Here is a 16790-nt window from a genome sequence, read left to right on the forward strand (position 1 = left end):
ACGTACAAGACGATAGATTGTATCTATATCCTGCCAATAAAATAATTGCACGAACTTGTTTTGGCCATACTCAATCAAAGTAAATATTGTTTCATTAATGTTCATAATGTAAATGTCATCGCAAGGATTTTATACAAGGCAAAACCCTTCATTCAAGACGATCGACCGGTTATTTTTATTAGAAAGATAAATGAAATTTCTCAGTACAGTAACCCCAGCTTTAAAGTAGACTTAATTATATACACATGGAAAAAAGTATTGCAACACCTTGATGTTTTAAAACTTGAAAAATCAGCGTTTATTTTGGATGGAATATGATAAAATATTGGTAAAACAATATTGAAACGTAGTTAATGATAACATTGGCATTAAAACGAAAAAAAAATGTATGAAAAAAAATGTTTTATCTAACCAAAATTTTTATAACAAAATAAAGTGTTTTTTTGTACAAAAAAATGCATTTTACAACTTTAACTGTAGTTGAACTTTACATTGTCAGACATTTCAAAATTATTCTTCAGATGATTGTTCACATTATGGTTGATCGTTATACGCCAAAGAATTAGTACTTTGTGCGCAGCTTCTATTCAAACGGATAACCGCATCTTAAAGTCTTCTGATTCCTGCCATAAGTCGACTAATTTGTTGCTAAGGTAGCAGCAACCATTCCTGACGAAGGGTATAATTGTTTATTTCATGACGTGTTTCAACTGGAGTGTCCTTTCGTACACTTTAGAACCAATAGTGTCCCATATATGCTCGATATGGGTCAAATTCGGGCTACGATCGGGCCAAGGTAGATAAACCGAATTTCATTGGAACAATGGATCGTCCTCCACGATTCTAATTACCAAATAAGTCGAGCTCTTTGGATACGGGTAACTGTGTGTCTGTTCGTATGCAAAGGTCCCCGAAACAGTTCTTGTTTAAAGGCTTATGTATGGTCATCACTCTCTTTTTAGGATTTTATTATTTGCAATGGGTTTCCTTCTGACCAACCTTCAATATGCTTGATTTTCCTTACAAATGGTATAGAGGGTCTTCTTGATCTCGGAAGGTCTTTAACATCGTTTGTTGCCTGATTTTTATCCTTCAAAAACGACCTATAGTGGAATGGTGATGACCGAAAATACGTGCAATTGTCACAGCGACATACCTGATTCTCTCATGCTGATTATCTGCCATATTGCTGCAGTTATGAGTTGTGGATGACCAATTACAAGATGTCTATCACATAACTTTATAAATTTTGTTATTTAAAGTGTTGAAAACAATGAGGATAAAAACGTCTGTTTTACTGTTTACGAGTACAGTAGCTGCATGTGCAGATACAAACTTATCGAGTCGATATTTATTGATGAAACACTGGTGACATTTAGATAATGTTTAACTAGTTCTATTTCAAAAGACTATATCACAAAAAAAATAAAGAGTGATTTTTTAATTTAAATTTCAATTTTGTGTTGCAATACTTTTTTGCATGAGTATAAATTGGTCAATTTCAATCACAAAAGAACATAATACCTAATTAATTATAATGATCAACTGGCTTCCATTATGTTGCTACTTGAATTTTCTTATAGCAGATATGATATGTTATAGTTATCTACAAGGAAATAAAATAATTTCTAATAATATAAGGTACTTTAAAGTGTGCAGGAGATGAATTTTGGTTCAAGAATATATAAATTTCATCATTCAAAACTGGATCTAGGCGATATATTTGGTTTTTGCAGCTCTTTGCAAAGAATGATTTATGTTGGGGTAAACAAGAGTGAACACGCTGAAATAGCTCGCCTGTTTTATTTGGTCTTTCCACTTTTCTTTAATATTTATCTCCATATTCACTGTTTATCAAGTGAGTGCATCTCATTCGTAATATAAACAAAATATCTACAAAATTCTTTATCTATATTGTTCGTTACATCCACAATGATTTTTATATAATTTGGATCGAAGCGAATTAAAGGAGTTATCTACCTTTACCAATTTATTTGTTGGTATGTTTTTTTTACGCATAAACCGTTAACCATATAACCCTTAAATCTTTTTATTAGAGGCCCCCTAGGTCCTGACGTAGAAAATGAAGTCACGGCCAAAGGTCAAAGTCAAGTTCTTAAATTTGACTTTTCTTTTTCCATTTTCACCAACACTTTAAAAGATATATATAAAAGAACAAGCGCAAAATGTTTGCTTCATTGTAATAAAGATAAGCTACATTTGTTTTGAAAAAATCTCATGGCATCTTAAAGAAGTTAACGCCCTAAAATGTCTAATTATAAGGTTAATTGATTGTTACTTTAACTTGGTTCATTATAAAGCCATATGAACTTAAACAAAAGGTTGGGTGGCATAAGACCTAGAAAAATGAAAACCGGAAGTGACTTTCAGTCAAACGGGAAGTAGCCATTTTGCACTTTTTTTTATGAAAAAGAACTCAGAATCCATATATTTAAATAATTCAAGTATCACTTAAGACTAGAAGTTACTTTTGATAAACCGAAAGTGGCCAATTATCCTCTGGCATTAGGCTAAATTATATGGAAACTATATATATTTTTTGAATCAGTGTGAAAAAAAAGAGTAAAATCACCAAAATTGAACTTAGAGGAAAATCCATTCGGAAAGTCCATAATCACATGGCAAAGTCAAATAACAAAACGCATTCAAAACAAATGGACAAGAACTGTCACATTCCTGACTTGGAACAGGCATTTTCAAATGTAGAAAATGGTGGATTAAACCTGGTTTAATAGCGCTAACCATCTCAAAGAAGCTATTATATAGAGCAGGAGTGATACTTTACTTCACCGGAAGTAGCACACTATCGCCCTTAATTCTCTCAATAGTATAAACACACATTTATTTATTACATCAGTATGAATAAAATTTATAATTGGATGCCATTTTTAACTTTAACTAAACCGGAACTAGCTAATTTTTAATAACTTCGAAAATTGATGTGGAAAGACTCTTTAATTAGGTCTTTCAACTTTTCTGTGGAAAGACCTATCGTATTTTTCTGAATATCTTATTATTATTCTTCCACCCAATTTTGTTCATGTAATACATGTTTGTTTCACAATATGTCGCTTAGATATTTCTTATATTGCATCGTATAGTGTATTTGCTTTTTAATTTCACCCTGCTAAGCCGAACCATTTTCTTTGTAACAGTTATCTCCGTAGTAACTGTTTATTGAATATGTGCATCTCCTTTGTAACAAAAACAATATTGAAAAATGTGGATCGTAGCGATTCGATGAAATTTAATAGGAGTTATCTACTGTTACCAAATAAATTTGTTTTAACTCATAAACCGTTTACCGCATAACCCTGAAACATTTCTATTTGAAGCCCCTGGGTTCTTGCTTCAAAAATGAGGTCAAGTTCAAAGGTTAAGATCAAGTTCTCAATGGTGACTTTTACTTTTTTTTGCATTTTCTCCAACACTTTTACAGATATATGTAAAGAAGTAAGTGTAAAATGTTTGCTTAATTGTAATGAAGTTATGTTACATTTGGTCTGAAAAAATCCCATGGCATCTAAAAGGAGTTAGTGTCCCTGAAATTTCTAAATGTAAGGTTAATTGATTATTACTTCAACTTGGTTCATTATAAAGACATTTGAAAAAAGGTGGAGAGACATACGACTCTAAAAAAAAGACAACCGGAAGTGACCTTGAGAAAACCGGAAGTAGCCTTTTTGGACTTTTTAATGTAATCTATTTGTTTTGTAATTAAGATACATTAACTTACCATTAAAGACTAGAAAAAAGACCGGAAGTAACATTTATGCCACCGGAAGTAACTTATTATCTTCCCTATTCACTCAAAACAAAATAAATAGAAACCACTTATTTATCTTATCAGTATGAAGAAAATTATGAGTGGATGCCAATTTACAACATGAGTAAACAAGAACTAGATTCTTTTTAGTAACAGCAAAATGATTTCGAAATTTAAATATGGATGAGTTCATACGAAAACAACCAGCATTATTGGGCGGTGATCAAAATCTGTTTTTTTTTAATCACAAATAATAATTGACTATATCATAAATCATTCGATTTGAAAATGTACTGTAAAATTTGGTCGGCAAACGAAAATATGGTGTAGTTTTTAAGAAATCAAGTTCAAATAGATATAGGAAGATGTGGTGTGAGTGCCAATGAGACAACTCTCCATCCAAATAACAATTTAAAAAGTAAACCATTATAGGTTAAAGTACGGCCTTCAAAACGGAGCCTTGGCTCACACCGAACAACAAGCTATAAAGGGCCCCAAAATTACTAGTGTAAAACCATTCAAACGGGAAAACCAACGGTCTAATCTATATAAACAAAACGAGAAACGAGAAACACGTATATATTACATAAACAAACGACAACTACTGTACATCAGATTCCTGACTAGGACAGGTGATCACACCGAACAACAAGCTATAAAGGGCCCAAAAATTACTAGTGTAAAACCATTCAAACGGGAAAACCAACGGTCTAATCTATATAAACAAAAGGAGAAACGAGAAACACGTATATATTACATAAACAAACGACAACTACTGTACATCAGATTCCTGACTAGGACAGGTGCAAACATTTGCAGCGGGATTAAACGTTTTAATGGATCCAAACCTTCTCCCTTTTTCTGAAACAATAGCATAACATTACAACATAGAAAAACATACGATAAAATATCAATTGGCAGACTTAACTCAATCAAAAAACGTATGATTCACTTACCGTTTTTAAGGAAAACCGAAGTTGAATGTTCAATTCCAATTTAAATACACTTTTTGCAGTAGAACGATTGATTTTCTCCCTTATTCAACTTTTATATAAATATTGAATGAGTTTTCCTAGTAAACGTACGCCACTTTACAAAAAGGGGAGTGCTTTCGATTTTAAAAAGCAGTTTGTTTTCAAATAATAAGAACAACGACCGACAAAATTATACAAAATGTATAGATCAATATGAAAAATATTGGTATTTACTATACCAAACTGGATATACCAAACATACTCAATGTTGACTGACCAGTATACCAAATACAAATTGAACTATACTTAAACTATATAAATCTAAATAATAACTCAACAAATATATATTGCATTTGCCGTACGGACGAACTAGCCGGCATTTAATATTATATAATCTGACATAATGTGACGACATATATTTATTACAATACATCAATCACAAATGACAAATTAGACTAACAGATTTGTCTATTTCATAAACAATATAAAATAGTTATCAAAGGTACCAGTATTATGATTAAGTACGCCAGACGCGCGTTTCGTCTACATAAGACTCATCAGTGACGCTCAAATCAACATATTTATAAAGCCAAACAGTTATATTCCTTGAATCTTCATCTCCGTCATTAGTGATGTATGCTACCCAGGAAAAACCATAAAAAAATAACTTAGTTCATGGAAACCTGTGACTCGAGGTAATGCCGACACCATTTCCGACGTTTATGAAGTTCCAATTGGGTATAAAAACGTCGTATATACCCCGGCAGTTTCCTGAATATAAACTGACATCTCTGTGTTGTTATCCAAACCTCGACACATTTGTTATCCGTAATATATAACTATATACACTTGTAATTTGTGGTTTACTATCGAACGTCCACAGCTAGAATGAAGACTATAACACGGACAATACATTTGGCGCCAAACCATAAAAAAACCCTTGACATTAGGCATTCTGAACACGTGACTACACTTAATCTTGATGAACCGTGCAAAACATTATTTTTCTACTATACTACGAAACGCAGAAAAATATACTTTTGTAAATATATCTATCTATTATTTCTCAATAAAAACTTAGTTTGAGCGTATAAGTTAAATTCGATACATGCACCATTGCAAAAAAAAATAATCTTTCAAAACAGAGTTATATTCTAATTTCAACAGTGCCATGACGTGTTGTGTACAGTAAAATGTATAAATAAGAACATAAATCATAACAAAGTAGATTAACATCTTAAAGAAGAAATGTTTGATGGGAACCGCATTTTATCCAGGTAATTCACACCTCAAATGGCTTTCGTATTGTGGGGACGTTGTATCAAAGTTCTAACACTTAGCTACACTATAGATGTTCGTACATGCAAGGCTATGCAACGAAATTTCAAATATCTAAATTGAGCCCCAGTTTCACTTTTGTGGTTAATGAACACGACAAAATTCTTAACCACAAGTCATAATGATATTGCCAATATGAATGTTAAGCTTCGGACATTTGACTTGTTTAAAGGAATAGAGTGCTGGTCGAATATTAGGATATTACAAAAATTGCACAAATGGCAAACGAACCCTGTCCAGAAAAGAATAGTCTTTTTAGCTGCTTGTAACTATAAATATCCTTCAACAAAGGTTAAGACAAAAGCCATCTCTGGTCAACAGTATATTCTAGCCATGATCACATAATTGCAGTTTCTCGAAAGTATACGATTTGCGTGATTATTTCCCCCTACAGTGTGATCTGTATAAATTGATTTGATATCTGAAGCAGGGTTCGCATTGATATCGCTTTTCTGATGGGTAAAATATACTTTCTGTAGGGGCATTAAGGCCTGATTTAGGCCCAAGAAAATAAAATGTTTGATAACTTCCTCAAATTGGCACAGAGTGTTTACAAATGCATAGGGTCAAGAAATATCAATGAAAACCGTTACGATTTTTATGTGATGACGTCACAATTACGTCATAATATGTACTGGTTTCACAGAATTTATGCAGTTTTCTATCTTTAATTCTGTTGTGAAAACATCGTGCGCAGCCAAGAAACGACACAATAATTTGAATGAAGCTCTATCATAACTATTTACAAAATCTCACTAAATATAAATGTGTTTCTCGGGTGCGCACATACTTTTTCAATTTAAAATGTACCTAAAAATTCAATTTAAAACAAAGAAAATCACGAAATTTTGCAAAATATACAAATTAAGTCATGATTTGTTGCCATGGAAACTTGTCCACGACTTCGATTTCTGGATTCCATTCGGCAGCTATTATATCTGTATGTCTCTATAAAAAAAAAGGCAACACTATTTTACCGATGTTCTGATTTTTCAACCAAAAACTGAGGGAATCTAATGCACTTCAAAAAAGGTTCAGATTGGTTATGTCGACAGCATGCAACAAACGTCATGTAAAACAGGATTGGGACAAAAAAAAGGTACATTTTCAAATCTGAATTGGTATTAAGTATTAAGATATCTTAAATCATGTCAAAATGGTGCTAGCGAGTTGAAACACGACAAATAAAATTGAGACTAGTATTGAGAATTTGCCAAAAAACAACAACGCGACAAAGCTCAAAGGCATAAATGGATCTTTAACACAGGGAAAAAAAATCCGCACCCGGAGATTGCTACAGCTGGCCAATAAACATAAAAATGTACTAGTTCAGTGAAATGGACATCACACTTAACTACGAAACATAAAAATGAACTAAAATGAAAAAGCCTTACAAGAATAACAGTGATCAGCGGTCGGCTCCGGACTTAGGACAGACAGAAACATACCGTGGGATTAAACATGTTTTGTGAGATCTTAACCCTCCCCTATACCTCTAGCAAATGTAAAATAAACAAACACACGGCAATACGCACAGTAAAAGAAGCTCAAAAGAATTCCAAGTCAAAATTCAGAATAGGTAACAGAAGAAACTAAGCAAAATGACAATGATACATTTATGAGCAAAGGACTGCTGACATGCAAGCTCTAGACCTCAACTAAACTGATTGACAGATTTTGTCTTCATCATATGAAAATGAAGGCCAATCCCTCCCGTAATGGGTTTAGTATTATACCATCATAACACAATACGTTATGTTGACCATAAAAAATAGTTTGTGTCTATTTCTCTATGTAGTCACCGTGGGTATGGTTGTCCTGCGAGAGAACGTACTGTGCTGGTGGGTCCTGATACGGTGCTGGTGATTTTGGATAAGAAGTTGGTCATATTTGAAACAACTGTTACAAAATCAATAGAATTAGCCAGATAATTGTTGCCAACAGGATCTATGACTCCTATTTTAGCTCTTGTGCATCCATTTGGCTGTTTAATATGTGTTTTCAAATGATCTGAACTTGTATTACATAATAACATAAAGGGCAACATCTTTCGTCCAATATCAGATAACAATATATAGTATCTAAAATAAGTTAAAAATTCCACAATACTATATTATTCATTTTATGTGTCAATTTGTTCGAAAAAAGTCGAAAAGAAGAGACTATTTTTAATGTCATGATTATATGTCGCTTTCTAGATCTATGCTTAGCATTTATTTCAGATGACATGGACTCCTCACCCTGATGACCCTGCTGCCTTTCATAACTTTAACCGTATACATAAATTTAATAGATAAACAAAATGCTGCATGCAACACGTATTTTTGTATTTAAAATGATTCGTTGTAACGAGAATATTTGTGGTGAATGGAAACTGTGAGGGTCACAATCTTAAATTGCTTATAAATGTTGCTGGAACCAGTTTCGTTATCTGATCTGAATTTTCTGAAATGTGCAAGGTAGATAAACATATTGATTTTTTTTACTCGGTAATGAACCATTGTGTTGATCCCATGCTAAACGTAACAAAAATCTCTGTACAAAGGTCTGTGAATTTCTACAAAAATAGTGATTTTATTTTCACTAAATTCTCTTTTTCTACTAAATACAATAATGAACTATAAATAATAATGCTTTGCAAGAAGTATCCCCTTGATATATGTACAAAATTATATCTTTATAATTCATTTTCTGTGCTCTTTTGATACTATAGCAGTTTGCACATTTCGGAATTGACAGGCCACAGGAGGGGTCATAAACCGTACACGAAAAGATAAAATATTGATATAAGTACTTAATTTGCATCTTTGAACCCCACCACGGCTTGTTTTTTTAGGAGCCTGGGGTGTCTAAAAATGGTCGATTACAGACAGCCGAGTATGCATTTTACTTTCCAGGCGTGTTATTGTTGATTGTTAAAGTCCTGAAAACGGATAGATGGAAACAAAAATGTTTGATATATCTGGCTTTAGATTCATTTTAAAAAAAATATAAATTAAGGCTACATTTTAATACAATAATTCTATGAATTCACAATTTACAAAATGCAGGAAAAAAATGAATGAAGTGAAATATCTTAGTAAGGAGTCATTACTACAGAGATGGTGTGTTAGACACACAAAACTTAAAAGCTTAATGATATTACCAATATTAAAATAAAAGAGTATTTTAGCTAGGTATTTTTTCCATTTACTCATTTTCAATTATAATCAAGGCACATTTTATTTTTATTCATGAAAAATATTTATATATAGAAAAGAAGGACACATTGTTCACTTCCTCCCCCGTAATTCTTTATCAAAAATATTTATTTTGAAATGAAAAAGAGCTAAAAAATCTTAGTTTTATTAGTGTTCTCTAGGTTATCTCGTCTTCATTCTCTGACATATTCTAGCCTGCCCTTTCATAAAATAGTGATTTTTTTTAGTGTTCTATCGAACTTTAGAAACAAAAATACCTGATAACCGTTTAGACAAAAAAAAATTGTTGGAAAAATCTGACTGCAAGTGATTCTTAATAGCTATAAGATACATTTTTTTTTACAATACAACTTTTAAATCTAACGGGAAACTATTCCAAGCTTTCACTGTAACCTCGCTCTAACTTATCCCCATCCCTCCCCCACCCCCCCAAAAAAAACCCACACACACCAAACAAACAAACCCGCAATACTATTGTCATTCTTATAGTCAGCACTCAATTGTTCACAAACAAATGTGTTTTTAACTGCTAAAGACATGATTCAAACGCTCAGAAAGTCCTTTGTTCTCTATTTTGCTCTCCATTTTTATGCAAAACCTTTTACATTTTTATTTTATGGGTTATTGTTGAAGGTCGTACGATGACGTATGGTTGTTAACACATACTTCCTTTGGTTTCTTATGGAAATTTGTCCATTGACAACAAACATACCACATCATCTACTTTATATAAGTATTGTATAAATTACAACGTATCTTGGTGATCTTGCAAAATGATCGTAATCCCGAAAATCGTAAACATATTTTCTTATCTTAAAAGGGGGCAAGAAGGGTTCCATTAACAGGCCAATAAATAATATTACAGTTAGTTTAAAAAAAAAATTAAAAATAGGGGTATGTTTTGCTCTCATAATAACAGTAAACAGATTCACAACAATGTCAATTTCAAGAAAGCAGACAACAGCCAATAAGTCAATAACAGTACAGCATCAATGATCTTGAATATATGCCACTTTTAACTAAAATATAAAAGCACAGAACCAGGACATAGGAGCACAGAACCAGGACCGTTTTTCTTATCACCAGCACAGCGTCAGGACAATTCCGTTTAACGAACTTGCACGACTTTTGCAATATAATATTGTTGTAATATACTTTGCATGGTACTTATGACACATCAGAGAAAAATTAAGCAACAAAACAGTCGTAACCATGCTCGACCTAGTCTGAACCATACTCGACCTCGTCTGAACCATACTCGACCTAGCCTGAACCATACTTGGCCAAGTCTTAACCAAACTAGACCTATTCATTGTATCTATCAACTGATTTTTATAAATTTAGGAAATGTTTCAACAAAAAATGAAATTTGAACAACTTGATATCAAAGAATATATTCAATCGTTTTAAAAGTTATTTTATCGCGCTTATTGCATCATGGGTATATAGACTAGTTAATGGAAAATTTGCCAACTGGAAGCTTATACCTTTTAAATATTTAAAAGTGTCTAATAATATTTTTGTTATTTTTAATGTGAATTTAAATGATATAAAACGTTTAGAATATTTTAAACATGTTCCAGAATTTTATAGAGAAGTAATAAAGTCCTGAATTTTGACTGGGGGTGGGCAAACAAAACAAGCAGTGACATATGATGATATAAGAAAACAAACAATTTGGGGAAAAAAATTATTGCATTTCATAAGAAACCAATTATATCTGAAAACTGGATTAAAAGTGATATAATATACTTGAATGACATTCTAGATGACACTATGTCACTATCTGAAAATTATATTTTGAACAGATTAAAGTGTAAAGTAAACTGAATTACTTAATTTCATAAACTGAAACAATCCATTCCACAAAATTGGATTTACATAGTTAAACAAAGAAAATTCTGTCCAAAATTAGGTAAATATCAATAGAAATAAGATCACATGGAAAGATAGTTATTTTGAAACTACATTTTTTTCAAATAAATTGTTATATGACTCTCTAGTGAACAGTAAAAAAGAAACGTCAATACAGATAAACAGATGGCTCAAAATTATACCATTGCAAGAAGATTCAAATATGAATTCATTATATAACTTTATTTTCAAATTTTTAACTGAAAATAAATTAAAAATATACAGATGGAAACTGCTACAGTTTATTGTACTACATGTAACCAAAAAGCATTTATTACAATGGAAAATAACTAATAACAGTCTTTGCAATTTTTGTAACTTAGAAGAAGACTATGCTCATTATTTTTTCAATTGCTCGCATTTAACAAGAGTTTGGCAACAATTAAACGAACTATTAAAAAAGAGTAATTTACATTTTTCAATAAAATTACAACACATGATATTTGGATACAAAATTACAGACAGCAAGTATTACCCAATAAATTGTTTGATTACAATTATTAGTTTTTCAATATACAAGTCGTACTACAAATGTATGTATCTGAACAGAAAACAAAAAACATAGACGTATTCAGAATTTTTATTAATGAATACACCAAGAGAGTAAATACCAATTTTAATGGACATAAGGCAATACGTCCAAAGTTACTTTCAATAAAAAGACACATAATCAATGAATAATATTTTTAAATTGTTAATATGGAGTTTTGTAATAACTGTATGTCAATTAATTTAATCAGCTGATTATTCCCTGGGTAGTCAGTGGATTGTAACAGGGTACGTCAAGAGAAGCTTGGAATCTTGATGATTTATGTAACAAGCAATATTGATGAATAAAATTATTATGTAGTTAAAAACAAATATGTCTTAGCATAAACATGCAAACATGCTCCATGGTTGATTGCACCTTTCCTAACACAAAGTATTGCTGACCTTTTTTCAGCGATTGTACAAATCTAGCTACTGCAATGACGATTGCGATATGTTGTGTCCCATGTTACATATATTTAAAAAAAAATGTAAGTTTATTCTAGCATACTTCGTTCAACATTTTCAACCTGGATAACATCGTGTACAATAATTAATGTTAAGACATTGCTGCAAATAGTTTAGAAAAAAATCGTTGTTCAACTACAGAAAAAACATCACTATCGTTACATTATTTTGGATCGATAGTTTATTTTTACACTTTGAGAAAGCCCAAGATTTAAATGTTACCTGTAAGTTTAATTGTAATCCTAATCGTTTTACAACATCCGCAAATGTCTACACTTTGTACAAGTAATTACTTGAATGATGCCATCATACAATTTATTGCATGTACAAATAAATCTAAACAAGCAATTACATGTACAATTTTTGTGGAGAAAAATATAATTACTTGTTCAACTCACTATCTTTGAGTTGTATTTGTAACTTCTTCTGTTTCAAATGTTTAATTCAAACACTCCTTTTTTGGCTTTGTTAGTTTGGTATATTTTGGTCATTTTTCAGTGCTTTTATTTATTTACTATTTACTCTAAAGTTACAGGATACTACTAACTTCTTTTCTTTCTACTTGTGTTCTCTTATGAAGTCAGTCTCATACGTATAAAGTAACACGTAGGCAAGAAGATGGCCACAGTTTGTTCTCATTGAAATGTCGATATTTTGTTTAAAAACACGTCTTACAAACGTTACAAATAAGTTGTCAATCAAGAAATTCAGTATCTTGATAATTATGAACTAGAGGTTCCAAAGAACCTGTGTCGTAAAAAAAAGGTCAAAAACTGAATTTACCCCTACATGTATTTTCTTTTTTAACCATGTCTGCCATGTTGGTCATCGAACACATTTTTAAAAACTAAAAACACTTCTGCTTATTTGAGGCCAAGTTTGATTAAATTTGTCTTAGTTGTTTCAGAAGAAAACTTTTGTAAAAGATTACAAAAATTTACGAAGTATTGTTAAATTTGCCTGTCAAGGGAAATAACTCATTATGGGGCCAACTGTCCATTTTGGTTATGTTGATTTATTTGTAGATCTTACTTTTGCTGTTTACAAATTATCTCTACCTATTATAATATTCAAAATAATAACCAAAAAGCAACAAAACGTCTTTACCAGTTATAACCTGAACGAAACAATAACATGTACACGACATATATATAACAAAGTATATAAAGCCACCTCACAAATTAAAAAGAATGATACCTTTGTTTTGTTTTCTTAAACCATAATTTAATATAATCATGATAATAGAATTCTCATAGCGATTCTTGATAACTTTTTAAAAAGGGAAATGTGTTCCAAAATTAAAGTAAAAATGTATTTCAACTATAGAATTTATTTACGTTTTGATCAAATAAAGACATGACATACAAACACTTCTTTTATATGGTTAATAATCTCAGTACATGCGTGTTTTACAGGTAAAAAGAAAGCCCTATTTTCTTAAATTGGTATATTTCTTATCTTGTATATTCGAAAGGCCTTGTTATTTCTATTAAACAGGATGTTGCCATTTTGAATCAATGTAATTTAGAATTTAGTACCTCTGACCAGGTGTGATCTTAATAATGAGTTTGCCCCAAGCAGAGGTAAAATGTAAAACTTCGCCACTAATCAGAAGTACAATTTTTATTAATTTCTTTAACTTTATCCCTTTCTGATAGATATTTTATATAATATGAAAAAAATTTGTCCCAAATTATAATAAAAGATATATTTTTAATATAAGGTTAAACAATTCATTGATTTTGTTGGCTGTTGTTATAAAGTCAAGTATAGTTCAGACTGGGCGATTATTATTCAGACCTTTCTTTGAGTATTGTTAAGACTTATGAAATAGGTAGAGTACAGGTGTAGAATTTGTTAAGACTGTTTCAGACTGCTCGAAAAATATTTCAGACTATTTTCAAAGGCAAAGATAAGGGTCAAGTACGATTCCGTACAGTCGAGTATGGTTCAGACTGGGGTTGAGTAATATCAAGTAAAAGTCAAACCAATTCAGACTGGTCGAGTAGAAATAAGTACAGTCGAATGCATATATAGGCCATTTAAGACTTTTACTGGTTTGTAGTGATTATGATGGCGCTGAGTATATAATACTATAGTGAAATGGAAAAATTGACAATTTGAAAGTTGAAATCATCATTCTAGCTTCGGTAGTATCCTTTATTACAAGCTCTATAGTGTATATGAAATAAAGGATTAAAATGCGGGTTATAGAGTGAAAGGAAATCTTCAATATCTCTGAAATTGAATAAAACTACGCGAAACGGTTTTCTTTTGGTCATTGAAAAGGGTCTGCTTTTCTAATTGGAATGCGAACTGTAAACACCGTTATGTTATGTTGACTTATATTCGTATCGACTTCTAAATTAAATATTTTCTAAACGGATCCATTGAATAGAACCAAAGTCACAATCAAGCGCGCACTTTCTAGTACATTTCATCTTTACACCTATCATCTGTGTTAAAATTCCGCGATTAACTGTCCGTGACAATAAAACAATTATTTCACTTCTGCATTTCATGAAATATCAATTTCAAAGGATAACACGTTATGTATGCTTCTATGAAATGTGAAAGCCAAGTTTCAACAGACTTCTCGGATTTGTCATATTTTGTCGGATCCCCATTTCTTAAATATACAGGTGAAAACTCATTTTGGCTCTTCTGTAAATAACACTATATTAAAACAACCTCAAAAAAGAATTATGGACACCCAAAAAATAAACCGAACACTAAAACATCAACACATACAGTTAATATCAAGTTCGAAATATATATATTTGGAAAACTAGATATTCAGCCCAATCAGGAACGGGACACAACTTTCCGGAATTTGTTTCAAGTGAATGATTGAATGGCAGAAATTTCGAATATCAAAATTATATCGTTTTACAGAATTTTCCCTCATAAAAACTTTTGTATGTGAAAAGAAAACTTGCAGTTTTATTATTTTAAGTAGTTACGATACAACTTATACATCAGTGTTTTATTGCATGATGTTGGAATCCGATGAAATACAAAATGTCCCAGTCTACATTAATTTGTACCTTTATAATTTGTCCTCATAAGGCTTTTAGTCTTAGATGCATGTTTGTTTTATTAGTTGTTTGTGACTTTGAACTAACTCTCAGTAACTGCGAGTAATCTAATATGGACATTTTGACGACCAATCTTAATTCAAGTAAAATCATTTGTCTAGGCCAGTGCTAATTTTTAGCCGTGTGTTATGAAGTTTAATTAAACTCTTTCAATTTTCGACTTTTTCCTATTTCGTCATTGCACTATAACTTGGGTTTTATTTTTGCGACTGAGCAAGACGTATAGAAATAAAAGACAAATAAAACCATATGTTATTGATTGCTGATTGATTGTTGGTGTCTTAACGCCACTGTTAAAATCGTAGTCAATTAAGATTGGAGCAGAGTGCACCCGCACGGGCGGATTTCAAACTAACGACCTCAGTGTTGACTTGCTAGTGATTACAGCAGTAGAAATCACGAGACCACTTGGCTACCAGCCATAATTAATTTTATATTTAAAAAAAACCACTAAACCCTTTTATGATACTTGCACATTACCAATAGTTCGGATGTTTTCGATGACATTTAACAGCAACCGTATGTTTAAAAAAAAAGCCCTTATAGTCAGCAAAGGTTTTTTTTTAGGTTTATACCAGAACAACGTTTAAATAAGATGTACGCAAACATTGTTTTGTGTCATAGTAGAGATTTCCACTCGACGTGACCAAACTGTATGTGAACGTAACTGAATCTAATAAACTAATCATAGGAACAAGGCTTAACATTGCTTTTCCCATACTCGCAATTTGTATACAAAGACTCACCAGGACGCTCAAAGGTTTCGCTCAATACCAATGCCTTAAATCCAACTAACAACAAACCGTATGAATTTTGTTTGTTTATAAATGCAGATTTTGTTAGCATGTTTTTAGCTACTTTAGTAATATAAATCATAGTTCGTTATTCGAAATCACTACATTTATTCTTGAATAGAGATTATTTTATTTACATATATTTAAAAGTATATCAAAATTTTCTTTTACTTGTTCTCAATAACCTAAAAATCAAATACCCGATTTAGCTGATAATTTCAAGATAATGAGTATTTTCACATAGGGTTTGCGCTTTATGCTTTAATTTTTGAGCTATAAGTCATAAGCTGCATTCCACCCTATGCTCTTATTTTAGCCATGGCGGCCAAGTTTTCTGAGGAAACAGAAAATAGAACATACACTTTATTTTAGAAAAACTTAGAGTCTTATGTTGTATTGAAATTTAGTATCCACATCTGATGAACGCCACCTCAGGAATATGCTTTGAAGCCAGTCTTTGATTGCTGATGAAAATAACGTTCATAACTTAGACTTAGAGGTTTCGTGGAGTACTTGGAATACCCAGAAATATGACGTTGTTTGTAAGGATACTAATGTAGTTAAAGTAACCAAAACAGTAATGAAAGATCCAGTTTTTCATCTTTGATTGAAATCCAAAAGGAACATATGTTAGGAATAGACCAAGTTTATCTAATAGTTCCTCCTAAATAAGTGTCGTAGGGGTATAT

At 31.6% G+C, this 16790-nt stretch overlaps 1 protein-coding gene across 1 annotated transcript in view; it reads right to left on the reverse strand.

Moving 5' to 3' along the window:
- LOC134722388 (uncharacterized) overlaps positions 1-16790 on the reverse strand; it is a 50819-nt gene that overhangs the window by 16709 nt on the left and 17320 nt on the right. The gene's annotated exons all lie outside the window — the stretch shown is intronic.

Source organism: Mytilus trossulus, chromosome 6 (assembly GCF_036588685.1).
Source record: "Mytilus trossulus isolate FHL-02 chromosome 6, PNRI_Mtr1.1.1.hap1, whole genome shotgun sequence".
Lineage (NCBI taxonomy): Eukaryota > Metazoa > Mollusca > Bivalvia > Mytilida > Mytilidae > Mytilus > Mytilus trossulus.